Below are 9,939 nucleotides of genomic sequence, written 5' to 3'. Positions count from 1 at the left end.
GTCATGGCCTGGCTTGCATCTCTCCTCCTCATGTGCATCGGTTTGCATCCAATCCTTGCAGTCCAATCCATGGACGTCCCTCCCTCCCTGCATCTCTAGAACAACACGACACTTAAATTTCATCAACTTCCATTGCTACTGATAAAAGAGGAGCAAGATGTATATGCTGCATAAATCATACATGGAGAAGCAAGCTGCTTGAAAACAGAGGAGGTCCATGATGGTTGTTCTCATTCGCAACCGAAGAACTCAAAAAAATGCGCAAGTGTATGCTATCTATGAATACACCAACTCTATCAGTACTTAGCACCCAAACTAAGAAAAAAAAATCATTCATATGCAGCAGCCTAAACTCAACTTTGAGAGAGCGGACTGATTAACATTTTTTTGTTGGGTCGAATTTTTCACAAATATAGATAGAAGCACTCCAGAAGCTACATAATAAATCATAGAGGCTGGCTGAACTAATTGGCACACTCAAACGACACAAGAGAGCGGCCCGATGGACAACTAAGCAGGCATACACAGCAAGTAAAACTACATCACCAATATTATGTAATTAACTGGAAGCTCTTGTTCATCATACCAGTACAAATATACTATCTATATCTATACTTTAATCATGCAGTCAATTGAAGTAAAAGCTGGCTCGGCCAGGAATCAAGCCTAGGATGTGAATTTGTCACAGGATTTGTCACAGGATCCAACTAGGCCACTGTACTTTACTTGTCAATTGGAGTAAACCGATTCTTCATGTACATTGTAAAGTAGTGCTAAAGTTCCCTTGAACGTGATTCCACGCGTACGTGCAGAATACATGTGAATATGTGTGTCCGAGTAGGACTGGAAGTAGACATGGCTAGGGGCTATATACTTATACACTGGTAAATTATGGAATTGATCGTAAGCATCAACAAAGAAAAAAAGAGATTGTCACGAGCCTATGGCCAATAACAAATTAGAGGACAAACTAAAAAAAAAGCTAACTAGAGATTTCCTCTCTGTGTGTGTGTGTACGTTGTGCTCTGGCCGGTGGGGGAATGATAAAAAAAGCAACTACTGCTATGTATGTTAGCTTGTCCGTCAGGATAGATCAAACTAGCTACCGGTGAAGGATATAACCAGCTTCGTGTGGTGCAGTGCATCACATATTCCTCTACTTAGCAGCAGCAGTAGTGAGCAGAGGAAGGAGGCGGAGGAGATGGAGGTGCTACCTGCTGAGGTGGGTCGTCATGGCCGTGCTTGAGCTCGGCAGCCCCCACCTCCTCGAGCAGGACAGGGCCGCCAGCTAGGTGCGCCCCTCGTCCTCCGCCTCCTCGAGTATGAAGGACGGCGCCCTCCTGCCGTCGCCGCCGTCCAGACCGCACCAAGGTGACCTGCAGCAAGGGAAGGGAAGGAGAAGGTGAGGTGGGGAGGGTGGATCCGGGCGAGGAAAGAGGGGAAGGACGTACCTGCGCAACTCCCGTAAGGGATCCGTCGAGCTCTGGCCTTGCCGTCGCCGGATCTGGCTGATCCCGGTGATGTTAGGGGTGGCGGTCGAAACCCTAGCTAGCCACGGGGTCGGTGGAGGACGGGAGTGCCGATTCTGGACGGAGGGGAAGGTGGAGCAGACCTAGGGGAGCTCGGGGGCGTGCTGCGCGCCGCCGGAGCTCGCCGGAACCGGCCGACGTGGGTGGTGGCGGCGGCGAGGGAGAGGGGTTCGTGGGGGACAGAGGAGTCGCGAGAGACAGAGAGGTTCGTGGGGAGAGAGCGAGGTAGGGGTTGGGTGGGCTCTTTTTTCTTTTTCTTTTTTTCTCCTTTTCTCTAGATGGATGGATGGATGGTTGTGGGGTGGACAGCTAGATGGATAGATGGATGGATATGCGCCACGTCATCGATCCGTGGCACAAACGTTTCCACCAATAGAAACCAAGCTCATACAATTGTGTTCTCCCTTTTGTTTTTCTTCTATTTTTTTCTACCCTCTTGGACCGACCGTCGACGATCCGTGACGGGAGAGGAGGGCGGCGAGGAGGAGATGGTGAGGTGAGGTGGGGAGGGAATGGATCGGGGAATGGTGCGTCCAGTATGACGACTATGAGTCCGGACGGGGACCTACGGACAGTCGCACGGAACATCTCTTCGGCTTTCCCCGTCACCGTCGACGAAGACACGTGCAACGTCCCTTAGCATCGAACGACGGCACCAAAGGAGGGGTAGGCGCCACCATCGGGGGGCGAATGTACCTCGACGGCATGCCGGATCCAGCGGTTAAAATCGACCAAAAATCATACGATGCCGGAAATCCTCGGGACCTAGCACGGTGTCGTCATATGGCCCTTGTAGGGTGTGCTGAAAGTTTTAGCGTGTTTCGTAGAAGCCTGACCGGAAGTCGCTTGTAAACTGCACCATCTCCGAGGTACTATCTGGCTATCGAGAGAGAACGTGTCCAGTTTGTGAAGGAAGTGTGTTGCCCGTTGCTCCGCTGACCTCAAAACTTCTCGTGCTCTCAAAGGGGGCAATTACATGACACGTGTCAGTACATGGCATTTTTCGGGCCCGCCCGCAATATTCGAGACATTTAATGCATGCGTAGGGTTTCAATGCGGGAATGGCAGATCTGCACGGCGGCCACCTGAAATGATGTCCAGAAGTGGTTTTTCAAATCATATATGATGTCTTTGTCGTATGTGTAGGCCTAATGCAAACCAAGGCATGCCCCACCACCGAGAGGCCAATGTACCTCGGCGGCATGCCGGATCCAGCCGTTATAATCGACCAAAAAGCGTACGATGTCAGAAATCCTCAGGACCTGGCATGGTGTCATCATATGGCCCTTGTAGGGTGCGGTGAAAGTTTTAGCGCGTTTCGTAGAAGCTTGCCCGGAGGTTGCATGTAAACTGCACTATCTCCGAGGTAGTATCTGGCTATTGAGAGAGAACGTGTCCGGTTTGTGAAGGAAGTGTGTTGCCCGTTGCTCCGTTGACCTCGAAACTTCTCGTGCTATCAAAGGGGGCCATTGCATGACACGTGCCAGTACATGGCATTTTTCGGGCCCGCCTGCAATATTTGAGACATTTACTGCATCCGTAGGGTTTTAACGCGGGAAATTGCAGATCTGCACGGCGACCACCTCAAATGATGTCCAGAAGTGTTTTGTTAAATCACATATGATGTCTCTGCGGTATGTGTAGGCCTAGTGCAACCAAAGGAGGGGCAGGCCCACCACCATAGGGTGAATGTACCTCGGCAGCATGCCGGATCTAGCCGTTAAAATCCACGGGAAATCATGCGATGCCGGAAATCCTCGGGACCTGGCACGGTGTAGTCATATGGCCCTTGTAAAAGTTTAAGCATATTTCATAGAAGCCTGACAGGAGGCCGCTTGTAAACTACACCATCTCCAAGGTAGTATCTGGTTATCGAGAAAGAACGTGTTCGGTTTTGTGAAGGAAGTGTGCTGCCTGTTGCTCTGTTGGCTATTTCAACTCTCCATCACACTTGTATATATATGTTAAGACACAATGCAAGTTTTTGTGGCATTGCTACCCCCGAAGGCCCCCGATCGGCCTTACCCTAGCCCCGTTGACCCAGAGATTTAGGCCTTTCACTTACACCGGACGGCCTTTGACCAACGAACTTTTCCACCTGATTGTGATAGGTCAGCCCATAGGAACATTTCAGAACAAGATCTGGGCCCAACCCACCATCGGATCCCCCTCGTGTCGACCCAGTGCGACTGTTTCCCCCGTCCAAGTGCTAGCGGCAGCGCCTTCCGTGAAGGGGGCCACACTCCGGAGCCGCATGACGAGTGTTTGCACCTGACAGCACACTTCCAGACATGTAAGAGGAGCCAACGCAAGATTTGGTGGCATGGCTAGCCCCTGAAGGCCCCTGGCCACACTCGTAGACACACGAAGAACAATCCGTAGTGGGGGGGGGGGTGTTCACATACTCTTGCATCTTTAAAAAATATAAGAAATTGCCACACCTATTATATCACATGTGTGTGCACTGTGTAAAAATTTCATGAATTGGTCACACTCCGAGTGTTCAGAACTATTTCATGCAACGCCAAAACCGCAGAGGGATTACCTCGATTTCATTGCCGTACGTGAGGGGGAGGACCTCACACCGAAGCAGCGTACTGCCTCTTTATGCGTGCCACCACACCTTAAGACATGTATGAGGACCCGGCGCGATGCTCTGGTGGCATTGCTACCCCCCGAAGGGTTTTTTCTCAAAATATACAAAAAAATCAAAACAAAAAGGTGTTTTCTGTAAATTTAAAGCAAACATGATCTAAGTTAGTTCAAATTTGAAACATAGTATAGAAACATAATCCTTTCAAGATTCTGATAAAAAAACCATATAAAATTTGTCAAAATCGATCCAAGTATCAATTACTTATGCTTTTAACAAAGTATAAGGACATATATGCAAAAGTACATGAGGTCACATTTCTAACATACTCAAAAATAAAAACAAACTGGATATTCATAATCTACGGAAAATTCTACCCCAAGTCGATGTATAATTTGTGTATGTTTAAGCTTAGATAAGTTAGATTTAAATTATTCAAATTTTAACTTTTAAAAAATAAAAATAATTTAAAATAAAAAACAGATGATATCATGGCCGTAGGCATAGTTCTCGGGGCTACCAGGAGGCGCCACGTGGCGGGGCTATGCCTACGGCCTTGCCGTGGGCATAGATGGATAACTATGCCTACGGCTTTGTCGTCGGCATAGCTCTGCCACGCGGCAGCTCCTAGTAAAAAAACCAGAAGATATTTATGCCGACAGCCGCCGTCAGGGCCGTCGGCATAGATTTGACGGCGTCAGCTCGCCGTCTGTCCCTGAGCCACCAGGGCCACCTCTATGCCGACGGCCTAACTATGCCTACGGCTGCCATAGGCATAGATCGATGTATGCCGACGGCCTTACTATGCCTACGGCTACCGTAGGCATAGATGAAGCTATGCCGACGGCTTTTCTATGCTGACGGTATTCGCCAGGCCGTCGGCATAGTTCCATCTATGCCTACGGCAGCCGTCGGCATAGATATGGCCGTAGGCATATAAAGTTATTCCGGTAGTGATGGGGCCGCGGCGGATACCGAGCGGACGCACGGCGTGTCCATCTCGTGTTCGTGTAAACGCAAACCAGTCATAAATTTGAGTCTGAAATATGTCCGGACAGACATTGAGTGGACGCTTTTTAGGTTTATTAGGTCAACGAGTTGGGTCGTGGTTGGTTTCGACGCATACCAACACGTGCGTACCATTTGGGTCGCCGCGGAGTTGCTGTCATGCCGCATGCAGCCATGAAGCGACGACGGACGACCACCTCCCTCTCCCATTCTATACCTTGCGATGAGATCGTGGTGCACGTCGCCCTGGGGTGGGGCGCTGGGATTTTTGATCGGGGAACGAGGAGACCATCAGACCAACGCTTGCTTCCGAGACGCCTATATGATCTTTCCTTTTCAAAAGAAAAAAAAATTGTACTATTGCTTTTATATTGTATAAAAAGAAAGGAACAAAAGCCTCATCCGTATTAGGCTAGAACTCAGGACAGGGGCATATACTATATAGATATATCTACGTACAGCTTCCGTTCCCTCGTGTGCGAGATCGATCAGCTCTAGCAAATCCTCCGGCGCGCGTGCTCTCGACGGAAATTAAAGTCGGTTACGATGGACGTCGTCCCTGCGGCTCCATCTCCAAATATTTACCGTCTCGACCTCGTGAGTTTCGGGCGCATGGTCCTCGACCGTGGCCTCGTTCTCCCGGAGGCCAAGGTGGGCAACGTCTATCTCCCCGTCGACAAGTTCAAGCTCCTGCGCATCGATGACTGTATTGTGCGTAAGAGCGTCAGCGACATCAAGGTGATGGACAGGAGCCACCTGTACCCCGGACAGGTGGTCGCGTCCGCGTCCGACATGGAAGGCCAGCTCGGCGTCGTCACCGGCGTCAACACCCTGCTCAACCTGGCCAAGCTCGACAACAACGGCATGGCGACCAAGATCATCAAGGGAGTGTCCCCGTCTAGCCTGCGGCGAGTCAGGAGCCTCAACCTCGGGGACTTTGTCGTGTCCGGTCCGTGGCTCGGCCGGGTCGTGGAGGTGTATATCGACATTGATGTGTTGTTTGAGGATGGAGCAATCTGCAGGGTCACCGACGCGGAGGCCGTGTCCAAGAACCTGGAAAGAGTGACTGACAGCTACACGATGGTGAGCATGCATCGCCAACAAATGAACAGTCGATTCCACCAGGGGCAACACGTCATCGGGTCGGATGCTTGTTCAGTCTTCAAGGCGGCGCGGTGGCTTAATGGCTATTGGCATCCTCGACGAGAAATAGGAACCATCATGAAGGTGGAGACGTCTGGCGTCCTCGTCTACTGGGTTGCATCGATGCATTGTGGCACCGACATGGAGCTAGTGGAGGCATCCGCTCCTCCGGCCTACCAGAACCCAGACGATCTAACATTCTTCTGCGCCTCGTACAATTGCTGCTGGGGGCTTGCTGACCGCTGTTTTTTTCTTGAAACTAGTTCCACCGAAGGGGATGCAACTTCTGCTCCTGATCAACACAATGATGATGATGATAATAAGGAGGAGGAGGAGAAGGAGGAGGAGGAGGAGGAGGAAGAGGAGGAGCAATACAGTGCATGTTCACAAGACAATCAAGACGAGTGTGAAGCATCAACCTCCCAGCAGGTGGTACCGCCCACGAAGCAAAAAGATGCGAGGTTTTATCGGAAGCAGCTAAGGAAGGTCCGCTTTGAGGGACACAGATGGGGCAAGCACCTGCAAGCAATGAGACATGTAGAGGTGGAGTTTCCCATGGTCGTCGCCAACACGTGCACCACCGTCGACGTGTTGTGGCAGGACGGCACACGTCAGCATGGTAGACCTTCAACAACCCTTGTCCCCTTTGGGATCATGAATGAGCAAGAGTTGTTCCCGGGACAGCATGTTGTCGCAAACGTTCTTCCTATTATTGCTGATGTTGATGCTACTGGTGATCCTGATGACATGAAAACTACTAGTGTGAATAATGACAATGCTGCTCCTGGAACTAGACCAATGGAGCGTGTGGGCATCGTCAAAAGCCTGCAGTATCAGGACCAGATGGTTTGTGTGTCATGGTTCAAGATGACAAGGCACCCTGACGAGGTTAAGGAGGTGGAGTGCGATGACACCATCAGTGCTTACGACCTAAAGATAGACTCTAGCCACTCTGCTTACTACGGAGATATAGTCATTCGTCTCCTACCATCAGGATCAACCGACAACGGTGAAAGCACACCATTGTTACAAGGAAACAAGAAGAATAATGGCATTGATGCTGATCTTTCGTGGGTGGGGCGTGTAGTTGAACTTCCTAATGGGCACGTCCAAGTCAACTGGGGTGATGGTAGCATGTCAACGATACATGGATAGCTTCTAATACCTTTCCTTGCAACTACAACTACTTCCTGTATGTTACAATTCTCTACACAACTCATTAGCCATTCTTGATTTGTGTGGGCGTGATGTAGGTATTGCCCCATGAGATCGCCGTCGTCAAGGACGAGCACTACATAGAGCTATGGCTTGAAATGGGCGACTGGGTAGAGGACGATGGCACTGATGATGCACCTGAAGAACCGGCTGCTGCCAACACGGTATATATCTAATCTATCTTTCTAACATTATCCACTTTGACAAACAATGAGGTGAGGGGACTATTTTGGTTTCTCCTCGCAGGCACCAAAGTACTATTTATACTATGATATAAATTATTATATGGATGGATTCACCTCATGTGTTATCTAATTTTAGGATATCAATCTTCAGAATCTAGATAACGATGTCGATGGTGTCAACCTGGCAATGACGAGGACAAGCCTTTTAGGTTTTTCATTCCAGTCTTTCCTCCAATTGACCAGCGACGTGGTGGCTCGAGGTAAAGGACACTTGATGAACTGGTGGCCCTGGTCGTCGTCCTTACCAAGCTCAGAGTTTCCCGCACACACAAATGATGATAGTATCGATGGTGCTGCAATGGGGACCAGCGATGCTGGCGTAGATGTGACCAGCCATGGTTTTGCCAAGGGAATGAAGGATGCAGATGCTACCTCTTTCTGCGACGAACCGTTCTGCTTTCCATGTTTTGATGTACTGCAGAATAGCCCTTTGGATCACCACTACCTTGACAGTACGGACAAGGTAATTATATTTCTGTTAGAGAAAATGATGAAGAACGGGAGGTAGTTAAGGTTAGAGTAAAGAAAGTTTGCATGCACAATATGGTTTGTCTAACCTTGGAATCCATCTGCAGCTTAACTATGGCATTCACTTTTTACTGCAAAATAAAATTGGATCCCTTTGACTTAAAATTAAGTAAATGACCACACAACATGTTACAAGTCATAGTAAGACGAATTTTACAAAATATTGAACTTCAATGAATGCTCTCTTTTTCAGGAAATGCAGGGCGCTAGTCGTGGGAAGAGTTGGGCCAAAACAGTGCAAAAAGAATGGAAAATTCTGGAGAACGGCTTACCAGGTATGCGAGTGCACCTCAAAATACACACGGTCCATGTATCTACAAAATTTAGTAGACAACTATTTAATATGCAGATACCATTTACGTCTGAGCGTTCGAGGACCGCATGGATCTACTTCGTGTGGTGATGGTGGGCGCGAGTGGGACACCATACCATCATGGCCTCTTCTTCTTCGATTTGCAGCTACCTCCATCGTACCCGGATGCCCCACCGCAAGTGTACTACCACTCTTTTGGCCTACGCATCAATCCCAACCTCTACGAGTCTGGTACAGTGTGCCTCAGCTTGCTAAACACATTCGGTGGCGAGGACACTGAGGTATGGTCGTCGGCAACTTCAAGCCTGCTCCAAGTCGTTGTCTCAATCCAGGGCCTCGTCCTTAATGACCAACCACACTACAATGAGGCCGGCTATGAGACATTGGTTGGCAAACCAGAGGGCCACCGCAATGCGCTGCCCTACAATGAGAATGCTTACCTACTAACCCTCCGGAGCATGCAACACCTTTTACGTCGGCCACCTCGGGATTTGACGAATTCGTCAAGGAACACTTCCACCATCGGGGAAAATTTGTGCTTAGGACATACAATGTGTGGCTTCAGGGAAATGCTGCCGACGATGCCGATGCCACTGAAGCGACTAGGAAGCGGCCGTGCTCGGCTGGGTTAAGGCTTGCACTCACAAACGTGATGCCAAGCCTCGTGGCGGCCTTCACCGAGATCGGCGCCGAGGGGTGTGAAGAGTTCCAGTAGCTGCAAATCAAGTTGCCATGTGCTCTGAGCACCACTCACTAGACAGTGTAGTTGAGGGTATAGGATATTTTGTGATCCTGGTGGTGTTGTGATAATCATGCACATTCTTGTTCTACAACAATTACATACTCCTTTTTGCTTTATTTCCTCTCTCTCTCTCTCTCTCTCTCTCTCTCTCTCTCTCTCTCTCAGAGATATTATCATAGAGTAATCATTTATCTATCAACATATGTAAAGGCTGGGTGTATATTTGTCATTGTGATACATCAGTACAATATCTATTTCAGAAAAAAAAAAGAATCTACATATATATAGTGCTCATCGAAATGGCTTAGAACATGCATGCTCATGCTAATCTACCAATAATAGACCAAGATGTCCTAAAGCCGGTTAGAGAGCATATTAAGCATGCATTTCCGGACAGTGGCAGAAGACCATTTATGTACCCCTTATATAGTGCTGACTAGAACATATAGGCGCGCGTTGCCGCACCCGTCCACGTTGAAGAAAAATACAAAAATGCCTAAAACTGTAGATGTATAATATGAATTTTTAACATGGCAGGAATGGGTGTACAAAGTTCAAGATCAGCATTATCATAGTTAATTAAACTGAGCTAGCACTGTGTGTGCTAAATACTCTCACTAAGC

General features: G+C 48.8%; 1 pseudogene; it reads left to right on the top strand.

Moving 5' to 3' along the window:
* Positions 1–5,534: 5,534 nt before the first annotated feature.
* Positions 5,535–9,431, top strand: LOC123057592 (probable ubiquitin-conjugating enzyme E2 23; annotated as a pseudogene).
* The last annotated feature ends 508 nt before the right edge of the window (positions 9,432–9,939 follow it).

The sequence above is a fragment of the Triticum aestivum genome, chromosome 3A (assembly GCF_018294505.1).
Source record: "Triticum aestivum cultivar Chinese Spring chromosome 3A, IWGSC CS RefSeq v2.1, whole genome shotgun sequence".
Classification (NCBI taxonomy): domain Eukaryota; kingdom Viridiplantae; phylum Streptophyta; class Magnoliopsida; order Poales; family Poaceae; genus Triticum; species Triticum aestivum.
This window is presented reverse-complemented; position numbering and strand designations above follow the sequence as displayed.